Raw genomic sequence first — 23287 nt, forward strand, 5'->3', positions numbered from 1 at the left:
TTCGAATATAATAACAATGGAAAAGGCAGGAGAGTGGTAAAGTACTGTTTTCTCTAAGTCTGAATGCTGCCCACACTGTGCCTGCGTGATGCGGCTTGCATCTTCGCCTTTGGGAAGCTGCCGCTCGCCGAGTCTCCCGGAGGCGAAGAAGCGGCTTCTTCGCACACAGAGCATTGGGCCGGTCGCGGTGAGCACCTAAGAGCGGCTTCTGCCGAAAGAAGCCGTGGACCGTCATTTAGCTTCCGAGAGCTCCGTATCTGCGTCTTCTGCGTGTCTTGTCGCTCAACACTCAGCAAAAGGCTTTTCCACCATATCTTGCAAAGAGAAACTCTGCCAGTAAATAAAACATCCAAAATCTTGTTCTAAAGCTTGCACGGAGGTCTGCAAAGAGTTTTGCAAGAAGGAACATATAGTTGTCCAAAACTCGTTCTTTTCGAATATAATAACAATGGAAAAGGCAGGAGAGTGGTAAAGTACTGTTTTCTCAAAGTCTGAATGCTGCCCACACTGTGCCTGCGTGATGCGGCTTGCATCTTCGCCTTTGGGAAGCTGCCGCTCGCCGAGTCTCCCGGAGGCGAAGAAGCGGCTTCTTCGCACACAGAGCATTAGGCCGGTCGCGGTGAGCACCTAAGAGCGGCTTCTGCCGAAAGAAGCCGTGGACCGGCATTTAGCTTCCGAGAGCTCCGTATCTGCGTCTTCTGCGTGTCTTGTCGCTCAACACTCAGCAAAATGCTTTTCCACCATATCTTGCAAAGAGAAACTCTGCCAGTAAATAAAACATCCAAAATCTTGTTCTAAAGCTTGCTCGGAGGTCTGCAAAGAGTTTTGCAAGAAGGAACATATAGTTGTCCAAAACTCGTTCTTTTCGAATATAATAACAATGGAAAAGGCAGGAGAGTGGTAAAGTACTGTTTTCTCTAAGTCTGAATGCTGCCCACACTGTGCCTGCGTGATGCGGCTTGCATCTTCGCCTTTGGGAAGCTGCCGCTCGCCGAGTCTCCCGGAGGCGAAGAAGCGGCTTCTTCGCACACAGAGCATTGGGCCGGTCGCGGTGAGCACCTAAGAGCGGCTTCTGCCGAAAGAAGCCGTGGACCGTCATTTAGCTTCCGAGAGCTCCGTATCTGCGTCTTCTGCGTGTCTTGTCGCTCAACACTCAGCAAAAGGCTTTTCCACCATATCTTGCAAAGAGAAACTCTGCCAGTAAATAAAACATCCAAAATCTTGTTCTAAAGCTTGCACGGAGGTCTGCAAAGAGTTTTGCAAGAAGGAACATCTAGTTGTCCAAAACTCGTTCTTTTCGAATATAATAACAATGGAAAAGGCAGGAGAGTGGTAAAGTACTGTTTTCTCTAAGTCTGAATGCTGCCAACACTGTGCCTGCGTGATGCGGCTTGCATCTTCGCCTTTGGGAAGCTGCCGCTCGCCGAGTCTCCCGGAGGCGAAGAAGCGGCTTCTTCGCACACAGAGCATTGGGCCGGTCGCGGTGAGCACCTAAGAGCGGCTTCTGCCGAAAGAAGGCGTGGACCGGCATTTAGCTTCCCAGAGCTCCGTATCTGCGTCTTCTGCGTGTCTTGTCGCTCAACACTCAGCAAAAGGCTTTTCCACCATATCTTGCACAGAGAAACTCTGCCAGTAAATAAAACATCCAAAATCTTGTTCTAAAGCTTGCACGGAGGTCTGCAAAGAGTTTTGCAAGAAGGAACATCTAGTTGTCCAAAACTCGTTCTTTTCGAATATAATAACAATGGAAAAGGCAGGAGAGTGGTAAAGTACTGTTTTCTCTAAGTCTGAATGCTGCCCACACTGTGCCTGCGTGATGCGGCTTGCATCTTCGCCTTTGGGAAGCTGCCGCTCGCCGAGTCTCCCGGAGGCGAAGAAGCGGCTTCTTCGCACACAGAGCATTAGGCCGGTCGCGGTGAGCACCTAAGAGCGGCTTCTGCCGAAAGAAGGCGTGGACCGGCATTTAGCTTCCGAGAGCTCCGTATCTGCGTCTTCTGCATGTCTTGTCGCTCAACACTCAGCAAAATGCTTTTCCACCATATCTTGCAAGGAGAAACTCTGCCAGTAAATAAAACATCCAAAATCTTGTTCTAAAGCTTGCACAGAGGTCTGCAAAGAGTTTTGCAAGAAGGAACATATAGTTGTCCAAAACTCGTTCTTTTCGAATATAATAACAATGGAAAAGGCAGGAGAGTGGTAAAGTACTGTTTTCTCTAAGTCTGAATGCTGCCCACACTGTGCCTGTGTGATGCGGCTTGCATCTTCGCCTTTGGGAAGCTGCCGCTCGCCGAGTCTCCCGGAGGCGAAGAAGCGGCTTCTTCGCACACAGAGCATTGGGCCGGTCGCGGTGAGCACCTAAGAGCGGCTTCTGCCGAAAGAAGCCGTGGACCGTCATTTAGCTTCCGAGAGCTCCGTATCTGCGTCTTCTGCGTGTCTTGTCGCTCAACACTCAGCAAAAGGCTTTTCCACCATATCTTGCAAAGAGAAACTCTGCCAGTAAATAAAACATCCAAAATCTTGTTCTAAAGCTTGCACGGAGGTCTGCAAAGAGTTTTGCAAGAAGGAACATCTAGTTGTCCAAAACTCGTTCTTTTCGAATATAATAACAATGGAAAAGGCAGGAGAGTGGTAAAGTACTGTTTTCTCTAAGTCTGAATGCTGCCCACACTGTGCCTGCGTGATGTGGCTTGCATCTTCGCCTTTGGGAAGCTGCCGCTCGCCGAGTCTCCCGGAGGCAAAGAAGCGGCTTCTTCGCACACAGAGCATTGGGCCGGTCGCGGTGAGCACCTAAGAGCGGCTTCTGCGGAAAGAAGGCGTGGACCGGCATTTAGCTTCCCAGAGCTCCGTATCTGCGTCTTCTGCGTGTCTTGTCGCTCAACACTCAGCAAAATGCTTTTCCACCATATCTTGCAAAGAGAAACTCTGCCTGTAAATAAAACATCCAAAATCTTGTTCTAAAGCTTGCACGGAGGTCTGCAAAGAGTTTTGCAAGAATGAAATCTAGTGTCCCAAAACTCGTTCTTTTCGAATATAATAACAATTGAAAAGGCAGGAGAGTGGTAAAGTACTGTTTTCTCTAAGTCTGAATGCTGCCAACACTGTGCCTGCGTGATGCGGCTTGCATCTTCGCCTTTGGGAAGCTGCCGCTCGCCGAGTCTCCCGGAGGCGAAGAAGCGGCTTCTTCGCACACAGAGCATTGGGCCGGTCGCGGTGAGCACCTAAGAGCGGCTTCTGCCGAAAGAAGCCGTGGACCGTCATTTAGCTTCCGAGAGCTCCGTATCTGCGTCTTCTGCGTGTCTTGTCGCTCAACACTCAGCAAAAGGCTTTTCCACCATATCTTGCAAAGAGAAACTCTGCCAGTAAATAAAACATCCAAAATCTTGTTCTAAAGCTTGCACGGAGGTCTGCAAAGAGTTTTGCAAGAAGGAACATATAGTTGTCCAAAACTCGTTCTTTTCGAATATAATAACAATGGAAAAGGCAGGAGAGTGGTAAAGTACTGTTTTCTCAAAGTCTGAATGCTGCCCACACTGTGCCTGCGTGATGCGGCTTGCATCTTCGCCTTTGGGAAGCTGCCGCTCGCCGAGTCTCCCGGAGGCGAAGAAGCGGCTTCTTCGCACACAGAGCATTGGGCCGGTCGCGGTGAGCACCTAAGAGCGGCTTCTGCCGAAAGAAGGCGTGGACCGGCATTTAGCTTCCCAGAGCTCCGTATCTGCGTCTTCTGCGTGTCTTGTCGCTCAACACTCAGCAAAATGCTTTTCCACCATATCTTGCAAAGAGAAACTCTGCCAGTAAATAAAACATCCAAAATCTTGTTCTAAAGCTTGCACGGAGGTCTGCAAAGAGTTTTGCAAGAAGGAACATCTAGTTGTCCAAAACTCGTTCTTTTCGAATATAATAACAATGGAAAAGGCAGGAGAGTGGTAAAGTACTGTTTTCTCTAAGTCTGAATGCTGCCCACACTGTGCCTGCGTGATGTGGCTTGCATCTTCGCCTTTGGGAAGCTGCCGCTCGCCGAGTCTCCCGGAGGCAAAGAAGCGGCTTCTTCGCACACAGAGCATTGGGCCGGTCGCGGTGAGCACCTAAGAGCGGCTTCTGCGGAAAGAAGCCGTGGACCGGCATTTAGCTTCCCAGAGCTCCGTATCTGCGTCTTCTGCGTGTCTTGTCGCTCAACACTCAGCAAAATGCTTTTCCACCATATCTTGCAAAGAGAAACTCTGCCTGTAAATAAAACATCCAAAATCTTGTTCTAAAGCTTGCACGGAGGTCTGCAAAGAGTTTTGCAAGAATGAAATCTAGTGTCCCAAAACTCGTTCTTTTCGAATATAATAACAATTGAAAAGGCAGGAGAGTGGTAAAGTACTGTTTTCTCTAAGTCTGAATGCTGCCCACACTGTGCTTGCGTGGTGCGGCTTGCATCTTCGCCGTTGGGAAGCTGCCGCTCGCCCAGTCTCCCGGAGGCGAAGAAGCGGCTTCTTCGCACACAGAGCATTGGGCCGGTCGCGGTGAGCACCTAAGAGCGGCTTCTGCCGAAAGAAGGCGTGGACCGGCATTTAGCTTCCCAGAGCTCCGTATCTGCGTCTTCTGCGTGTCTTGTCGCTCAACACTCAGCAAAATGCTTTTCCACCATATCTTGCAAAGAGAAACTCTGCCAGTAAATAAAACATCCAAAATCTTGTTCTAAAGCTTGCACGGAGGTCTGCAAAGAGTTTTGCAAGAAGGAACATCTAGTTGTCCAAAACTCGTTCTTTTCGAATATAATAACAATGGAAAAGGCAGGAGAGTGGTAAAGTACTGTTTTCTCTAAGTCTGAATGCTGCCCACACTGTGCCTGCGTGATGTGGCTTGCATCTTCGCCTTTTGGAAGCTGCCGCTCGCCGAGTCTCCCGGAGGCAAAGAAGCGGCTTCTTCGCACACAGAGCATTGGGCCGGTCGCGGTGAGCACCTAAGAGCGGCTTCTGCGGAAAGAAGCCGTGGACCGGCATTTAGCTTCCCAGAGCTCCGTATCTGCGTCTTCTGCGTGTCTTGTCGCTCAACACTCAGCAAAATGCTTTTCCACCATATCTTGCAAGAAGAAACTCTGCCTGTAAATAAAACATCCAAAATCTTGTTCTAAAGCTTGCACGGAGGTCTGCAAAGAGTTTTGCAAGAATGAAATCTAGTGTCCCAAAACTCGTTCTTTTCGAATATAATAACAATTGAAAAGGCAGGAGAGTGGTAAAGTACTGTTTTCTCTAAGTCTGAATGCTGCCCACACTGTGCTTGCGTGGTGCGGCTTGCATCTTCGCCGTTGGGAAGCTGCCGCTCGCCCAGTCTCCCGGAGGCGAAGAAGCGGCTTCTTCGCACACAGAGCATTGGGCCGGTCGCGGTGAGCACCTAAGAGCGGCTTCTTCCGAAAGAAGCCGTGGACCGGCATTTAGCGTCCGAGAGCTCCGTATCTGCGTCTTCTGCGTGTCTTGTCGCTCAACACTCAGCAAAATGCTTTTCCACCATATCTTGCAAAGAGAAACTCTGCCAGTAAATAAAACATTAAAAATCTTGTTCTAAAGCTTACATGGAGGTCTGCATAGAGTTTTTCAAGAATGAAAGGTAGTTGTCCAAAACTCGTTCTTTTCAAATATAATAACAATGGAAAAGGCAGGAGAGTGGTAAAGTACTGTTTTCTCTAAGTCTGAATGCTGCCCACACTGTGCCTGCGTGTTGCGGCTTGCATCTTCGCCTTTGGGAAGCTGCCGCTCGCCCAGTCTCCCGGAGGCGAAGAAGCGGCTTCTTCGCACACAGAGCATTGGGCCGGTCGCGGTGAGCACCTAAGAGCGGCTTCTGCCGAAAGAAGCCGTGGACCGGCATTTAGCTTCCGAGAGCTCCGTATCTTCGTCTTCTGCGTGTCTTGTCGCTCAACACTAAGCAAAATGCTTTTCCACCATATCTTGCAAAGAGAAACTCTGCCAGTAAATAAAACATCCAAAATCTTGTTCTAAAGCTTGCACGGAGGTCTGCCAAGAGTTTTGAAAGAAGGAACATCTAGTTGTCCAAAACTCATTCTTTTCGAATATAATAACAATGGAAAAGGCAGGAGAGTGGTAAAGTACTGTTTTCTCTAAGTCTGAATGCTGCCAACAATGTGCCTGCGTGATGCGGCTTGCATCTTCGCCTTTGGGAAGCTGCCGCTCGCCGAGTCTCCCGGAGGCAAAGAAGCGGCTTCTTCGCACACAGAGCATTGGGCCGGCCCCAGTGAGCACCTAAGAGCGGCTCCTGCCGAAAGAAGCCGTGGACCGGCATTTAGCTTCCGAGAGCTCCGTATCTGCGTCTTCTGCGTGTCTTGTCGCTCAACACTCAGCAAAATGCTTTTCCACCATATCTTGCAAAGAGAAACTCTGCCAGTAAATAAAACATCCAAAATCATGTTCTAAAGCTTGCACGGAGGTCTGCAAAGAGTTTTGCAAGAATGAAAGCTAGTTGACCAAAACTCGTTCTTTTCGAATATAATAACAATGGAAAAGGCAGGAGAGTGGTAAAGTACTGTTTTCTCTAAGTCTGAATGCTGCCAACACTGTTCCTGCGTGATGCGGCTTGCATCTTCGCCGTTGGGAAGCTGCCGCTTGCCCAGTCTCCTGGAGGCGAAGAAGCGGCTTCTTCGCACACAGAGCATTGGGCCGGTCGCGGTGAGCACCTAAGAGCGGCTTCTGCCGAAAGAAGCCGTGGACCGGCATTTAGCTTCCGAGAGCTCTGTGTCTGCGTCTTCTGCGTGTCTTGCTGCTCAACACTCAGCAAAAGGCTTTTCCACCATATCTTGCAAAGAGAAACTCTGCCAGTAAATAAAACATCCAAAATCTTGTTCTAAAGCTTGCACGGAGGTCTGCAAAGAGTTTTGCAAGAAGGAACATCTAGTTGTCCAAAACTCGTTCTTTTCGAATATAATAACAATGGAAAAGGCAGGAGAGTGGTAAAGTACTGTTTTCTCTAAGTCTGAATGCTGCCCACACTGTGCCTGCGTGATGCGGCTTGCATCTTCGCCTTTGGGAAGCTGCCGCTCGCCGAGTCTCCCAGAGGCGAAGAAGCGGCTTCTTCGCACACAGAGCATTGGGCCGGTCGCGGTGAGCACCTAAGAGCGGCTTCTGCCGAAAGAAGCCGTGGACCGGCATTTAGCTTCGGAGAGCTCCGTATCTTCGTCTTCTGCGTGTCTTGTCGCTCAACACTCAGCAAAATGCTTTTCCACCATATCTTGCAAAGAGAAACTCTGCCAGTAAATAAAACATCCAAAATCTTGTTCTAAAGCTTGCACGGAGGTCTGCCAAGAGTTTTGAAAGAAGGAACATCTAGTTGTCCAAAACTCATTCTTTTCGAATATAATAACAATGGAAAAGGCAGGAGAGTGGTAAAGTACTGTTTTCTCTAAGTCTGAATGCTGCCAACAATGTGCCTGCGTGATGCGGCTTGCATCTTCGCCTTTGGGAAGCTGCCGCTCGCCGAGTCTCCCGGAGGCAAAGAAGCGGCTTCTTCGCACACAGAGCATTGGGCCGGCCCCAGTGAGCACCTAAGAGCGGCTCCTGCCGAAAGAAGCCGTGGACCGGCATTTAGCTTCCGAGAGCTCCGTATCTGCGTCTTCTGCGTGTCTTGTCGCTCAACACTCAGCAAAATGCTTTTCCACCATATCTTGCAAAGAGAAACTCTGCCAGTAAATAAAACATCCAAAATCATGTTCTAAAGCTTGCACGGAGGTCTGCAAAGAGTTTTGCAAGAATGAAAGCTAGTTGACCAAAACTCCTTCTTTTCGAATATAATAACAATGGAAAAGGCAGGAGAGTGGTAAAGTACTGTTTTCTCTAAGTCTGAATGCTGCCAACACTGTTCCTGCGTGATGCGGCTTGCATCTTCGCCGTTGGGAAGCTGCCGCTTGCCCAGTCTCCTGGAGGCGAAGAAGCGGCTTCTTCGCACACAGAGCATTGGGCCGGTCGCGGTGAGCACCTAAGAGCGGCTTCTGCCGAAAGAAGCCGTGGACCGGCATTTAGCTTCCGAGAGCTCTGTGTCTGCGTCTTCTGCGTGTCTTGCTGCTCAACACTCAGCAAAAGGCTTTTCCACCATATCTTGCAAAGAGAAACTCTGCCAGTAAATAAAACATCCAAAATCTTGTTCTAAAGCTTGCACGGAGGTCTGCAAAGAGTTTTGCAAGAAGGAACATCTAGTTGTCCAAAACTCGTTCTTTTCGAATATAATAACAATGGAAAAGGCAGGAGAGTGGTAAAGTACTGTTTTCTCTAAGTCTGAATGCTGCCCACACTGTGCCTGCGTGATGCGGCTTGCATCTTCGCCTTTGGGAAGCTGCCGCTCGCCGAGTCTCCCAGAGGCGAAGAAGCGGCTTCTTCGCACACAGAGCATTGGGCCGGTCGCGGTGAGCACCTAAGAGCGGCTTCTGCCGAAAGAAGCCGTGGACCGGCATTTAGCTTCGGAGAGCTCCGTATCTTCGTCTTCTGCGTGTCTTGTCGCTCAACACTCAGCAAAATGCTTTTCCACCATATCTTGCAAAGAGAAACTCTGCCAGTAAATAAAACATCCAAAATCTTGTTCTAAAGCTTGCACGGAGGTCTGCAAAGAGTTTTGCAAGAAGGAACATCTAGTTGTCCAAAACTCGTTCTTTTCGAATATAATAACAATGGAAAAGGCAGGAGAGTGGTAAAGTACTGTTTTCTCTAAGTCTGAATGCTGCCAACACTGTGCCTGCGTGATGCGGCTTGCATCTTCGCCTTTGGGAAGCTACCGCTCGCCGAGTCTCCCGGAGGCGAAGAAGCGGCTTCTTCGCACACAGAGCATTGGGCCGGCCGCAGTGAGCACCTAAGAGCGGCTCCTGCCGAAAGAAGCCGTGGACCGGCATTTAGCTTCCGAGAGCAGCGTATCTGCGTCTTCTGCGTGTCTTGTCGCTCAACACTCAGCAAAATGCTTTTCCACCATATCTTGCAAAGAGAAACTCTGCCAGTAAATAAAACATCCAAAATCTTGTTCTAAAGCTTGCACGGAGGTCTGCAAAGAGTTTTGCAAGAATGAACGCTAGTTGACCAAAACTCGTTCTTTTCGAATATAATAACAATGGAAAAGGCAGGAGAGTGGTAAAGTACTGTTTTCTCAAAGTCTGAATGCTGCCCACACTGTGCCTGCGTGATGCCGCTTGCATCTTCACCTTTGGGAAGCTGCCGCTCGCCCAGTCTCCTGGAGGCGAAGAAGCGGCTTCTTCGCACACAGAGCATTGGGCCGGTCGCGGTGAGCACCTAAGAGCGGCTTCTGCCGAAAGAAGCCGTGGACCGTCATTTAGCTTCCGAGAGCTCCGTATCTGCGTCTTCGGCGTGTCTTGTCGCTCAACACTCAGCAAAAAGCTTTTCCACCATATCATGCAAAGAGAAACACTGCCAGTAAATAAAACATCCAAAATCTTGTTCTAAAGCTTGCATGGAGGTCTGCAAAGAGTTTTGCAAGAAAGAAATCTAGTTGTCAAAAACTCGTTCTTTTCGAATATAATAACAATGGAAAAGTCAGGAGAGTGGTAAAGTACTGTTTTCTCTAAGTCTGAATGCTGCCAACACTGTGCCTGCGTGATGCGGCTTGCATCTTCGCCTTTGGGAAGCTGCCGCTCGCCGAGTCTCCCGGGGGCGAAGAAGCGGCTTCTTCGCACACAGAGCATTGGGCCGGTCGCGGTGAGCACCTAAGAGCGGCTTCTGCCGAAAGAAGCCGTGGACCAGCATTTAGCTTCCGAGATCTCCGTATCTGCGTCTTCTGCGTGTCTTGTCGCTCAACACTCAGCAAAATGCTTTTCCACCATATCTTGCAAAGAGAAACTCTGCCAGTAAATAAAACATCCAAAATCTTGTTCTAAAGCTTGCACGGAGGTCTGCAAAGAGTTTTGCAAGATTGAAAGCTAGTTGACCAAAACTCGTTCTTTTCGAATATAATAACAATGGAAAAGGCAGGAGAGTGGTAAAGTACTGTTTTCTCTAAGTCTGAATGCTGCCAACACTGTGCCTGCGTGATGCGGCTTGCATCTTCGCCTTTGGGAAGCTGCCGCTTGCCGAGTCTCCCGGAGGCGAAGAAGCGGCTTCTTCGCACACAGAGCATTGGGCCGATCGCGGTGAGCACCTAAGAGCGGCTTCTGCTGAAAGAAGCCGTGTACCAGCATTTACCTTCCGAGATCTCCGTATCTGCGTCTTCTGCGGGTCTTGTCGCTCAACACTCAGCAAAATGCTTTTCCACCATATCTTGCAAAGAGAAACACTGCCAGTAAATAAAACATCCAAAATCTTTTTCTAAAGCTTGCACGGAGGACTGCAAAGAGTTTTGCAAGATTGAAAGCTAGTTGACCAAAACTCGTTCTTTTCGAATATAATAACAATGGAAACGGCAGGAGAGTGGTAAAGTTCTGTTTTCTCTAAGTCTGAATGCTGCCCACACTGTGCCTGCGAGATGCGGCTTGCATCTTCGCCTTTGGGAAGCTGCCGCTCGCCCAGGCTCCCGGAGGCGAAGAAGCGGCTTCTTCGCACACAGAGCATTGGGCCGGTCGCGGTGAGCACCTAAGAGCGGCTTCTGCCGAAAGAAGCCGTGGACCGTCATTTAGCTTCCGAGAGCTCCGTATCTGCGTCTTCTGCGTGTCTTGTCGCTCAACACTCAGCAAAAGGCTTTTCCACCATATCTTGCAAAGAGAAACTCTGCCAGTAAATAAAACATCCAAAATCTTGTTCTAAAGCTTGCACGGAGGTCTGCAAAGAGTTTTGCAAGAAGGAACATCTAGTTGTCCAAAACTCGTTCTTTTCGAATATAATAACAATGGAAAAGGCAGGAGAGTGGTAAAGTACTGTTTTCTCTAAGTCTGAATGCTGCCCACACTGTGCCTGCGTGATGTGGCTTGCATCTTCGCCTTTGGGAAGCTGCCGCTCGCAGAGTCTCCCGGAGGCAAAGAAGCGGCTTCTTCGCACACAGAGCATTGGGCCGGTCGCGGTGAGCACCTAAGAGCGGCTTCTGCGGAAAGAAGCCGTGGACCGGCATTTAGCTTCCCAGAGCTCCGTATCTGCGTCTTCTGCGTGTCTTGTCGCTCAACACTCAGCAAAATGCTTTTCCACCATATCTTGCAAAGAGAAACTCTGCCTGTAAATAAAACATCCAAAATCTTGTTCTAAAGCTTGCACGGAGGTCTGCAAAGAGTTTTGTAAGAATGAAATCTAGTGTCCCAAAACTCGTTCTTTTCGAATATAATAACAATTGAAAAGGCAGGAGAGTGGTAAAGTACTGTTTTCTCTAAGTCTGAATGCTGCCAACACTGTGCCTGCGTGATGCGGCTTGCATCTTCGCCTTTGGGAAGCTGCCGCTCGCCGAGTCTCCCGGAGGCGAAGAAGCGGCTTCTTCGCACACAGAGCATTGGGCCGGTCGCGGTGAGCACCTAAGAGCGGCTTCTGCCGAAAGAAGCCGTGGACCGTCATTTAGCTTCCGAGAGCTCCGTATCTGCGTCTTCTGCGTGTCTTGTCGCTCAACACTCAGCAAAAGGCTTTTCCACCATATCTTGCAAAGAGAAACTCTGCCAGTAAATAAAACATCCAAAATCTTGTTCTAAAGCTTGCACGGAGGTCTGCAAAGAGTTTTGCAAGAATGAAAGCAAGTTGTCCAAAACTCGTTCTTTTCGAATATAATAACAATGGAAAAGGCAGGAGAGTGGTAAAGTACTGTTTTCTCTAAGTCTGAATGCTGCCAACACTGTGCCTGCGTGATGCGGCTTGCATCTTCGCCTTTGGGAAGCTGCCGCTCGCCGAGTCTCCCGGAGGCGAAGAAGCGGCTTCTTCGCACACAGAGCATTGGGCCGGTCGCGGTGAGCACCTAAGAGCGGCTTCTGCCGAAAGAAGGCGTGGACCGGCATTTAGCTTCCCAGAGCTCCGTATCTGCGTCTTCTGCGTGTCTTGTCGCTCAACACTCAGCAAAATGCTTTTCCACCATATCTTGCAAAGAGAAACTCTGCCAGTAAATAAAACATCCAAAATCTTGTTCTAAAGCTTGCACGGAGGTCTGCAAAGAGTTTTGCAAGAAGGAACATCTAGTTGTCCAAAACTCGTTCTTTTCGAATATAATAACAATGGAAAAGGCAGGAGAGTGGTAAAGTACTGTTTTCTCTAAGTCTGAATGCTGCCCACACTGTGCCTGCGTGATGTGGCTTGCATCTTCGCCTTTGGGAAGCTGCCGCTCGCCGAGTCTCCCGGAGGCAAAGAAGCGGCTTCTTCGCACACAGAGCATTGGGCCGGTCGCGGTGAGCACCTAAGAGCGGCTTCTGCGGAAAGAAGCCGTGGACCGGCATTTAGCTTCCCAGAGCTCCGTATCTGCGTCTTCTGCGTGTCTTGTCGCTCAACACTCAGCAAAATGCTTTTCCACCATATCTTGCAAAGAGAAACTCTGCCTGTAAATAAAACATCCAAAATCTTGTTCTAAAGCTTGCACGGAGGTCTGCAAAGAGTTTTGCAAGAATGAAATCTAGTGTCCCAAAACTCGTTCTTTTCGAATATAATAACAATGGAAAAGGCAGGAGAGTGGTAAAGTACTGTTTTCTCTAAGTCTGAATGCTGCCCACACTGTGCTTGCGTGTTGCGGCTTGCATCTTCGCCGCCGGGAAGCTGCCGCTCGCCCAGTCTCCCGGAGGCGAAGAAGCGGCTTCTTCGCACACAGAGCATTGGGCCGGTCGCGGTGAGCACCTAAGAGCGGCTTCTGCCGAAAGAAGCCGTGGACCGGCATTTAGCGTCCGAGAGCTCCGTATCTGCGTCTTCTGCGTGTCTTGTCGCTCAACACTCAGCAAAATGCTTTTCCACCATATCTTGCAAAGAGAAACTCTGCCAGTAAAGAAAACATTAAAAATCTTGTTCTAAAGCTTACATGGAGGTCTGCATAGAGTTTTGCAAGAATGAAAGGTAGTTGTCCAAAACTCGTTCTTTTCGAATATAATAACAATGGAAAAGGCAGGAGAGTGGTAAAGTACTGTTTTCTCTAAGTCTGAATGCTGCCCACACTGTGCCTGCATGGTGCGGCTTGCATCTTCGCCTTTGGGAAGTTGCCGCTCGCCGATTCTCCCGGAGGCGAAGAAGCGGCTTCGTCCCAACCAGAGCATTGGGCCGGTCGCGGTGAGCACCTAAGAGCGGCTTCTGCCGAAAGAAGCCGTGGACCAGCATTTAGCTTCCGAGAGCTCTGTATCTGCGTCTTCTGCGTGTCTTGTCACTCAACACTCAGCAAAAAGCTTTTCCACCATATCTTGCAAAGAGAAACTCTGCCAGTAAATAAAACATCCAAAATCTTGTTCTAAAGCTTGCACGGAGGTCTGCAAAGAGTTTTGCAAGAAGGAACAGATAGTTGTCCAAAACTCGTTCTTTTCGAATATAATAACAATGGAAAAGGCAGGAGAGTGGTAAAGTACTGTTTTCTCTAAGTCTGAATGCTGCCCACACTGTGCCTGCGTGTTGCGGCTTGCATCTTCGCCTTTGGGAAGCTGCCGCTCGCCCAGTCTCCCGGAGGCGAAGAAGCGGCTTCTTCGCACACAGGGCATTGGGCCGGTCGCGGTGAGCACCTAAGAGCGGCTTCTGCCGAAAGAAGCCGTGGACCGGCATTTAGCTTCCGAGAGCTCCGTATCTTCGTCTTCTGCGTGTCTTGTCGCTCAACACTAAGCAAAATGCTTTTCCACCATATCTTGCAAAGAGAAACTCTGCCAGTAAATAAAACATCCAAAATCTTGTTCTAAAGCTTGCACGGAGGTCTGCCAAGAGTTTTGAAAGAAGGAACATCTAGTTGTCCAAAACTCATTCTTTTCGAATATAATAACAATGGAAAAGGCAGGAGAGTGGTAAGGTACTGTTTTCTCTAAGTCTGAATGCTGCCAACAATGTGCCTGCGTGATGCGGCTTGCATCTTCGCCTTTGGGAAGCTGCCGCTCGCCGAGTCGCCCGGAGGCAAAGAAGCGGCTTCTTCGCACACAGAGCATTGGGCCGGCCCCAGTGAGCACCTAAGAGCGGCTCCTGCCGAAAGAAGCCGTGGACCGGCATTTAGCTTCCGAGAGCTCCGTATCTGCGTCTTCTGCGTGTCTTGTCGCTCAACACTCAGCAAAATGCTTTTCCACCATATCTTGCAAAGAGAAACTCTGCCAGTAAATAAAACATCCAAAATCATGTTCTAAAGCTTGCACGGAGGTCTGCAAAGAGTTTTGCAAGAATGAAAGCTAGTTGACCAAAACTCGTTCTTTTCGAATATAATAACAATGGAAAAGGCAGGAGAGTGGTAAAGTACTGTTTTCTCTAAGTCTGAATGCTGCCCACACTGTGCCTGCGTGATGCGGCTTGCATCTTCGCCTTTGGGAAGCTGCCGCTTGCCCAGTCTCCTGGAGGCGAAGAAGCGGCTTCTTCGCACACAGAGCATTGGGCCGGTCGCGGTGAGCACCTAAGAGCGGCTTCTGCCGAAAGAAGCCGTGGACCGGCATTTAGCTTCGGAGAGCTCCGTATCTTCGTCTTCTGCGTGTCTTGTCGCTCAACACTCAGCAAAAGGCTTTTCCACCATATCTTGCAAAGAGAAACTCTGCCAGTAAAGAAAACATTAAAAATCTTGTTCTAAAGCTTACATGGAGGTCTGCATAGAGTTTTGCAAGAATGAAAGGTAGTTGTCCAAAACTCGTTCTTTTCGAATATAATAACAATGGAAAAGGCAGGAGAGTGGTAAAGTACTGTTTTCTCTAAGTCTGAATGCTGCCAACACTGTGCCTGCGTGATGCGGCTTGCATCTTCGCCTTTGGGAAGCTGCCGCTCGCCGAGTCTTCCGGAGGCGAAGAAGCGGCTTCTTCGCACACAGAGCATTGGGCCGGCCGCAGTGAGCACCTAAGAGCGGCTCCTGCCGAAAGAAGCCGTGGACCGGCATTTAGCTTCTGAGAGCTGTGTATCTGCGTCTTCTGCGTGTCTTGTCGCTCAACACTCAGCAAAATGCTTTTCCACCATATCTTGCAAAGAGAAACTCTGCCAGTAAATAAAACATCCAAAATCTTGTTCTAAAGCTTGCACGGAGGTCTGCAAAGAGTTTTGCAAGAATGAAAGCTAGTTGACCAAAACTCGTTCTTTTCGAATATAATAACAATGGAAAAGGCAGGAGAGTGGTAAAGTACTGTTTTCTCAAAGTCTGAATGCTGCCCACACTGTGCCTGCGTGATGCCGCTTGCATCTTCACCTTTGGGAAGCTGCCGCTCGCCCAGTCTCCTGGAGGCGAAGAAGCGGCTTCTTCGCACACAGAGCATTGGGCCGGTCGCGGTGAGGACCTAAGAGCGGCTTCTGCCGAAAGAAGCCGTGGACCGGCATTTAGCTTCCGAGAGCTCTGTATCTGCGTCTTCGGCGTGTCTTGTCGCTCAACACTCAGCAAAAAGCTTTTCCACCATATCATGCAAAGAGAAACACTGCCAGTAAATAAAACATCCAAAATCTTGTTCTAAAGCATGCATGGAGGTCTGCAAAGAGTTTTGCAAGAAAGAAATCTAGTTGTCAAAAACTCGTTCTTTTCGAATATAATAACAATGGAAAAGTCAGGAGAGTGGTAAAGTACTGTTTTCTCTAAGTCTGAATGCTGCCAACACTGTGCCTGCGTGATGCGGCTTGCATCTTCGCCTTTGGGAAGCTGCCGCTCGCCGAGTCTCCCGGGGGCGAAGAAGCGGCTTCTTCGCACACAGAGCATTGGGCCGGTCGCGGTGAGCACCTAAGAGCGGCTTCTGCCGAAAGAAGCCGTGGACCAGCATTTAGCTTCCGAGATCTCCGTATCTGCGTCTTCTGCGTGTCTTGTCGCTCAACACTCAGCAAAATGCTTTTCCACCATATCTCGCAAAGAGAAACTCTGCCAGTAAATAAAACATCCAAAATCTTGTTCTAAAGCTTGCACGGAGGTCTGCAAAGAGTTTTGCAAGAATGAAAGCTAGTTGACCAAAACTCGTTCTTTTCGAATATAATAACAATGGAAAAGGCAGGAGAGTGGTAAAGTACTGTTTTCTCAAAGTCTGAATGCTGCCCACACTGTGCCTGCGTGATGCCGCTTGCATCTTCACCTTTGGGAAGCTGCCGCTCGCCCAGTCTCCTGGAGGCGAAGAAGCGGCTTCTTCGCACACAGAGCATTGGGCCGGTCGCGGTGAGGACCTAAGAGCGGCTTCTGCCGAAAGAAGCCGTGGACCGGCATTTAGCTTCCGAGAGCTCTGTATCTGCGTCTTCGGCGTGTCTTGTCGCTCAACACTCAGCAAAAAGCTTTTCCACCATATCATGCAAAGAGAAACACTGCCAGTAAATAAAACATCCAAAATCTTGTTCTAAAGCATGCATGGAGGTCTGCAAAGAGTTTTGCAAGAAAGAAATCTAGTTGTCAAAAACTCGTTCTTTTCGAATATAATAACAATGGAAAAGTCAGGAGAGTGGTAAAGTACTGTTTTCTCTAAGTCTGAATGCTGCCAACACTGTGCCTGCGTGATGCGGCTTGCATCTTCGCCTTTGGGAAGCTGCCGCTCGCCGAGTCTCCCGGGGGCGAAGAAGCGGCTTCTTCGCACACAGAGCATTGGGCCGGTCGCGGTGAGCACCTAAGAGCGGCTTCTGCCGAAAGAAGCCGTGGACCAGCATTTAGCTTCCGAGATCTCCGTATCTGCGTCTTCTGCGTGTCTTGTCGCTCAACACTCAGCAAAATGCTTTTCCACCATATCTCGCAAAGAGAAACTCTGCCAGTAAATAAAACATCCAAAATCTTGTTCTAAAGCTTGCACGGAGGTCTGCAAAGAGTTTTGCAAGATTGAAAGCTAGTTGACCAAAACTCGTTCTTTTCGAATATAATAACAATGGAAAAGGCAGGAGAGTGGTAAAGTACTGTTTTCTCTAAGTCTGAATGCTGCCAACACTGTGCCTGCGTGATGCGGCTTGCATCTTCGCCTTTGGGAAGCTGCCGCTTGCCGAGTCTCCCGGAGGCGAAGAAGCGGCTTCTTCGCACACAGAGCATTGGGCCGATCGCGGTGAGCACCTAAGAGCGGCTTCTGCTGAAAGAAGCCGTGTACCAGCATTGACCTTCCGAGATCTCCGTATCTGCGTCTTCTGCGGGTCTTGTCGCTCAACACTCAGCAAAATGCTTTTCCACCATATCTTGCAAAGAGAAACACTGCCAGTAAATAAAACATCCAAAATCTTTTTCTAAAGCTTGCACGGAGGACTGCAAAGAGTTTTGCAAGATTGAAAGCTAGTTGACCAAAACTCGTTCTTTTCGAATATAATAACAATGGAAATGGCAGGAGAGTGGTAAAGTTCTGTTTTCTCTAAGTCTGAATGCTGCCCACACTGTGCCTGCATGGTGCGGCTTGCATCTTCGCCTTTGGGAAGCTGCCGCTCGCCCAGGCTCCCGGAGGCGAAGAAGCGGCTTCGTCCCACACAGAGCATTGGGCCGGTCGCGGTGAGCACCTAAGAGCGGCTTCTGCCGAAAGAAGCCGTGGACCAGCATTTAGCTTCCGAGAGCTCTGTATCTGCGTCTTCGGCGTGTCTTGTCGCTCAACACTCAGCAAAAAGCTTTTCCACCATATATTGCAAAGAGAAACACTGCCAGTAAATAAAACATCCAAAATCTTGTTCTAAAGCTTGCACGGAGGTCTGCAAAGAGTTTTGCAAGAAGGAACATCTAGTTGTCCAAAACTCGTTCTTTTTGAATATAATAACAATGGAAAAGGCAAGAGAGTGGTAAAGTACTGTTTTCTCTAAGTCTGAATGCTGCCCACACTGTGCCTGCGTGATGCGGCTTGCATCTTCGCCTTTGGGAAGCTGCCGCTCGCCGAGTCTCCCGGAGGCGAAGAAGTGGCTTCTTCGCACACAGAGCATTGGGCCGGTCGCAGTGAGCACCTAAGAGCGGCTTCTGCCGAAAGAAGCCGTGGACCGGCATTTAGCTTCGGAGAGCTCCGTATCTTCGTCTTCTGCGTGTCTTGTCGCTCAACACTAAGCAAAATGCTTTTCCACCATATCTTGCAAAGAGAAACTCTGCCAGTAAATAAAACATCCAAAATCTTGTTCTAAAGCTTGCACGGAGGTCTGCAAAGAGTTTTGCAAGATTGAAAGCTAGTTGACCAAAACTCGTTCTTTTCGAATATAATAACAATGGAAAAGGCAGGAGAGTGGTAAAGTACTGTTTTCTCTAAGTCTGAATGCTGCCAACAATGTGCCTGCGTGATGCGGCTTGCATCTTCGCCTTTGGGAAGCTGCCGCTCGCCGAGTCTCCCGGAGGCGAAGAAGCGGCTTCTTCGCACACAGAGCATTGGGCCGGTCGCGGTGAGCACCTAAGAGCGGCTTCTGCCGAAAGAAGCCGTGGACCGGCATTTAGCTTCCGAGAGCTCCGTATCTGCGTCTTCTGCGGGTCTTGTCGCTCAACACTAAGCAAAATGCTTTTCCACCATATCTTGCAAAGAGAAACTCTGCCAGTAAATAAAACATCCAAAATCTTGTTCTAAAGCTTGCACGGAGGTCTGCAAAGAGTTTTTCAAGAAGGAACATATAGTTGTCCAAAACTCGTTCTTTTCGAATATAATAACAATGGAAAAGGCAGGAGAGTGGTAAAGTACTGTTTTCTCAAAGTCTGAATGCTGCCCACTCTGTGCCTGCGTGATGCGGCTTGCATCTTCGCCTTTGGGAAGCTGCCGCTCGCCGAGTCTCCCGGAGGCGAAGAAGCGGCTTCTTCGCACACAGAGCATTAGGCCGGTCGCGGTGAGCACCTAAGAGCGGCTTCTGCCGAAAGAAGCCGTGGACCGGCATTTAGCTTCCGAGAGCTCCGTATCTGCGTCTTCTGCGTGTCTTGTCGCTCAACACTCAGCAAAATGCTTTTCCACCATATCTTGCAAAGAGAAACTCTGCCAGTAAATAAAACATCCAAAATCTTGTTCTAAAGCTTGCACGGAGGTCTGCAAAGAGTTTTGCAAGATTGACAGCTAGTTGACCAAAACTCGTTCTTTTCGAATATAATAACAATGGAAAAGGCAGGAGAGTGGTAAAGTACTGTTTTCTCTAAGTCTGAATGCTGCCAACACTGTGCCTGCGTGATGCGGCTTGCATCTTCGCCTTTGGGAAGCTGCCGCTCGCCGAGTCTCCCGGAGGCGAAGAAGCGGCTTCTTCGCACACAGAGCATTGGGCCGGCCGCAGTGAGCACCTAAGAGCGGCTCCTGCCGAAAGAAGCCGTGGACCGGCATTTAGCTTCCGAGAGCTGCGTATCTGCGTCTTCTGCGTGTCTTGTCGCTCAACACTCAGCAAAATGCTTTTCCACCATATCTTGCAAAGAGAAACACTGCCAGTAAATAAAACATCCAAAATCTTGTTCTAAAGCTTGCACGGAGGTCTGCAAAGAGTTTTGCAAGATTGAAAGCTAGGTGACCAAAACTCGTTCTTTTCGAATATAATAACAATGGAAACGGCAGGAGAGTGGTAAAGTACTGTTTTCTCTAAGTCTGAATGCTGCCCACACTGTGCCTGCGTGATGCGGCTTGCATCTTCGCCTTTGGGAAGTTGCCGCTCTCCGAGTCTCCCGGAGGCGAAGAAGCGGCTTCTTCGCACACAGAGCATTGGGCCGGTCGCAGTGAGCACCTAAGAGCAGCTTCTGCCGAAAGAAGCCGTGGACCGGCATTTAGCTTCCGAGAGCTCCGTATCTGCGTCTTCTGCGGGTCTTGTCGCTCAACACTAAGCAAAATGCTTTTCCACCATATCTTGTAAAGAGAAACTCGGCCAGTAAATAAAACATCCAAAATCTTGTTCTAAAGCTTGCACGGTGGTCTGCAAAGAGTTTTGCAAGAAGGAACATATAGTTGTCCAAAACTCGTTCTTTTCGAATATAATAACAATGGAAAAGGCAGGAGAGTGGTAAAGTACTGTTTTCTCTAAGTCTGAATGCTGCCAACACTGTGCCTGCGTGATGCGGCTTGCATCTTCGCCTTTGGGAAGCTGCCGCTCGCCGAGTCTCCCGGAGGCGAAGAAGCGGCTTCTTCGCACACAGAGCATTAGGCCGGTCGCGGTGAGCACCTAAGAGCGGCTTCTGCCGAAAGAAGCCGTGGACCGGCATTTAGCTTCGGAGAGCTCCGTATCTGCGTCTTCTGCGTGTCTTGTCGCTCAACACTCAGCAAAATGCTTTTCCACCATATCTTGCAAAGAGAAACTCTGCCAGTAAATAAAACATCCAAAATCTTGTTCTAAAGCTTGCACGGAGGTCTGCAAAGAGTTTTGCAAGATTGACAGCTAGTTGACCAAAACTCGTTCTTTTCAAATATAATAACAATGGAAAAGGCAGGAGAGTGGTAAAGTACTGTTTTCTCTAAGTCTGAATGCTGCCAACACTGTGCCTGCGTGATGCGGCTTGCATCTTCGCCTTTGGGAAGCTGCCGCTCTCCGAGTCTCCCGGAGGCGAAGAAGCGGCTTCTTCGCACACAGAGCATTGGGCCGGTCGCGGTGAGCACCTAAGAGCGGCTTCTGCCGAAAGAAGCCGTGGACCGGCATTTAGCTTCCGAGAGCTCCGTATCTGCGTCTTCTGCGTGTCTTGTCGCTCAACACTCAGCAAAATGCTTTTCCACCATATCTTGCAAAGAGAAACTCTGCCAGTAAATAAAACATCCAAAATCTTGTTCTAAAGCTTGCACGGAGGTCTGCAAAGAGTTTTGCAAGACGGAACATATAGTTGTCCAAAACTCGTTCTTTTCGAATATAATAACAATGGAAAAGGCAGGAGAGTGGTAAAGTACTGTTTTCTCTAAGTCTGAATGCTGCCAACACTGTGCCTGCGTGATGCGGCTTGCATCTTCGCCTTTGGGAAGCTGCCGCTTGCCGAGTCTCCCGGAGGCGAAGAAGCGGCTTCTTCGCACACAGAGCATTGGGCCGATCGCGGTGAGCACCTAAGAGCGGCTTCTGCCGAAAGAAGCCGTGTACCAGCATTTAGCTTCCGAGATCTCCGTATCTGCGTCTTCTGCGTGTCTTGTCGCTCAACACTCAGCAAAATGCTTTTCCACCATATCTTGCAAAGAGAAACACTGCCAGTAAATAAAACATCCAAAATCTTTTTCTAAAGCTTGCACGGAGGTCTGCAAAGAGTTTTGCAAGATTGAAAGCTAGTTGACCAAAACTCGTTCTTTTCGAATATAATAACAATGGAAACGGCAGGAGAGTGGTAAAGTTCGGTTTTCTCTAAGTCTGAATGCTGCCCACACTGTGCCTGCGTGATGCGGCTTGCATCTTCGCCTTTGGGAAGCTGCCGCTCGCCCAGGCTCCCGGAGGCGAAGAAGCGGCTTCGTCCCACACAGAGCATTGGGCCGGTCGCGGTGAGCACCTAAGAGCGGCTTCTGCCGAAAGAAGCCGTGGACCAGCATTTAGCTTCCGAGAGCTCTGTATCTGCGTCTTCGGCGTGTCTTGTCGCTCAACACTCAGCAAAAAGCTTTTCCACCATATCTTGCAAAGAGAAACACTGCCAGTAAATAAAACATCCAAAATCTTGTTCTAAAGCTTGCACGGAGGTCTGCAAAGAGTTTTGCAAGAAGGAACATATAGTTGTCCAAAACTCGTTCTTTTCGAATATAATAACAATGGAAAAGGCAGGAGAGTGGTAAAGTACTGTTTTCTCAAAGTCTGAATGCTGCCCACACTGTGCCTGCGTGATGCGGCTTGCATCTTCGCCTTTGGGAAGCTGCCGCTCGCCGAGTCTCCCGGAGGCGAAGAAGCGGCTTCTTCGCACACAGAGCATTGGGCCGGTCGCAGTGAGCACCTAAGAGCGGCTTCTGCCGAAAGAAGCCGTGGACCGGCATTTAGCTTCCGAGAGCTCCGTATCTGCGTCTTCTGCGTGTCTTGTCGCTCAACACTCAGCAAAAAGCTTTTCCACCATATCTTGCAAAGAGAAACTCTGTCAGTAAATAAAACATCCAAAATCTTGTTCTAAAGCTTGCACGGAGGTCTGCAAAGAGTTTTGCAAGATTGACAGCTAGTTGACCAAAACTCGTTCTTTTCGAATATAATAACAATGGAAAAGGCAGGAGAGTGGTAAAGTACTGTTTTCTCTAAGTCTGAATGCTGCCAACACTGTGCCTGCGTGATGCGGCTTGCATCTTCGCCTTTGGGAAGCTGCCGCTCGCCGAGTCTCCCGGAGGCGAAGAAGCGGCTTCTTCGCACACAGAGCATTGGGCCGGCCGCAGTGAGCACCTAAGAGCGGCTCCTGCCGAAAGAAGCCGTGGACCGGCATTTAGCTTCCGAGAGCTGCGTATCTGCGTCTTCTGCGTGTCTTGTCGCTCAACACTCAGCAAAATGCTTTTCCACCATATCTTGCAAAGAGAAACTCTGCCAGTAAATAAAACATCCAAAATCTTGTTCTAAAGCTTGCACGGAGGTCTGCAAAGAGTTTTGCAAGAATGAAAGCTAGTTGACCAAAACTCGTTCTTTTCGAATATAATAACAATGGAAAAGGCAGGAGAGTGGTAAAGTACTGTTTTCTCTAAGTCTGAATGCTGCCAACACTGTGCCTGCGTGATGCGGCTTGCATCTTCGCCTTTGGGAAGCTGCCGCTTGCCGAGTCTCCCGGAGGCGAAGAAGCGGCTTCTTCGCACACAGAGCATTGGGCCGGTCGCGGTGAGCACCTAAGAGCGGCTTCTGCCGAAAGAAGCCGTGTACCAGCATTTAGCTTCCGAGAGCTGCGTATCTGCGTCTTCTGCGTGACTTCTCGCTCAACACTCAGCAAAATGCTTTTCCACCATATCTTGCAAAGAGAAACACTGCCAGTAAATAAAACATCCAAAATCTTGTTCTAAAGCTTGCACGGAGGTCTGCAAAGAGTTTTGCAAGAAGGAACATATAGTTGTCCAAAACTCGTTCTTTTCGAATATAATAACAATGGAAAAGGCAGGAGAGTGGTAAAGTACTGTTTTCTCTAAGTCTGAATGCTGCCCACACTGTGCCTGCGTGATGCGGCTTGCATCTTCGCCTTTGGGAAGCTGCCGCTCGCCGAGTCTCCCCGAGGCGAAGAAGCGGCTTCTTCGCACACAGAGCATTGGGCCGGTCGCAGTGAGCACCTAAGAGCGGCTTCTGCGGAAAGAAGCCGTGGACCGGCATTTAGCTTCCGAGAGCTCCGTATCTGCGTCTTCTGCGGGTCTTGTCGCTCAACACTAAGCAAAATGCTTTTCCACCATATCTTGCAAAGAGAAACTCTGCCAGTAAATAAAACATCCAAAATCTTGTTCTAAAGCTTGCACGGAGGTCTGCAAAGAGTTTTGCAAGAAGGAACATATAGTTGTCCA

Source organism: Molothrus aeneus, unplaced genomic scaffold (assembly GCF_037042795.1).
Source record: "Molothrus aeneus isolate 106 unplaced genomic scaffold, BPBGC_Maene_1.0 scaffold_47, whole genome shotgun sequence".
NCBI classification, from domain to species: domain Eukaryota; kingdom Metazoa; phylum Chordata; class Aves; order Passeriformes; family Icteridae; genus Molothrus; species Molothrus aeneus.